Genomic DNA, 1,428 nt, shown 5'->3' on the forward strand with positions numbered 1-1,428 from the left:
TATTAGATCTTATACCGTCGATTTTTTCAAAATCTGCATATTAGGTTAACACTGAATAGTATTAAGATACGCATAGGTACGAAGGAAAAAAATGAACAAAGCGGCATTTATGTGTTTCGGAACTATCGTTACGGCGTTCAGATATTTGTTGGCGTTCGTGACAATCATTCAGTCAGTTTTGGTGGTAGACATGAAGAACCATTTGATCACACCTCTCCGAGACTGGCTATCTAACTTAATTTTCTATTCGATTTTGGCTTCACTTTTCGTTGTATCGGTGACGGCCATCAGCTCAGCGGACTACGCGGAAAAGAACATACACAGGTTCAAGTAAGTTATAGGTACTTACATAAATAATAAATGTCAAGATTTATGTCTACGTGTTCAGTGGGGAAATATCAGTCCTGTAAAGAATACTTTTAAAAAGTACTTGAGTAAATACTCAAATGCATTTTTTTAGGTATTTAAGATACTACTCAAATACTTTAATTGTATAGTATTTCAAATAGTACTCAAATACTCTGAAAAAGTATTTGGAATACTAATAGTTAGTTAGCTAATAGTTTAAAGGGAATATTGTTATTCAATAACTATTTTCAGAAATCTGGTTTTCACAAACTTTCAGGCTTCAGCTAACACAGAAATACAGAATACTATAAATAAAACTATTATTCTATTATTCTAGTTGACAATAATATTTTTCCAACCAATTATTTCGAATAAAAATAAAATGTTCGATATAAAAAAGGTGAGTAAGTGGATGTCGCTCTGCTGTACAGTAAATTACAAGTGGGTCACTGTATAATGGATGGTATTAAATTTGAATTCAATGATATAATATCATTGTATAAGAAAAACGATTCTGAGCGAAGACGATATGTCAGTCTAGGTATAAGACATAATATTATATATGGTATTAAAAAAAATTGACCTATAATAGGTACCTATAATAAATTCCAAATTAATCATATCACAATATCCATTAGGTACTTATAACGCGTTAACATCAACAACAAACCGTGATACTATCATAGATATATAATAGTATACTTAAGAAGTTTCAAGTATACCCACGAAATATATTATACAATCACAAAAAAATAACTAAAATAGTTATTCCAGGTTTTTAATATGTAATTTCGTCCAAATTTAAACTTAAAATGACTATAAAAATAAACTGTGTAAATGTATTTTTTAGATTTTTTGGTAACAGAATTAAATACTTACGTGGAATCTTTTTCTAAATTTACAAATCTTAGATACAAAAGTTGAATATTTTATAAATTTTTAACTACAAATAATTATTCGAATTAAAATTTGATAAATTTTGTCAACATTTTAACTTCAAATGCTTATAAAAAATAATTGTGCCTACGTATTTTTAATGTTTTTCAACTACTTTTGTAACAATATGTCAGGAGCCTAGTA

This window comes from Acyrthosiphon pisum, chromosome A2 (genome assembly GCF_005508785.2).
Source record: "Acyrthosiphon pisum isolate AL4f chromosome A2, pea_aphid_22Mar2018_4r6ur, whole genome shotgun sequence".
Taxonomy (NCBI): domain Eukaryota; kingdom Metazoa; phylum Arthropoda; class Insecta; order Hemiptera; family Aphididae; genus Acyrthosiphon; species Acyrthosiphon pisum.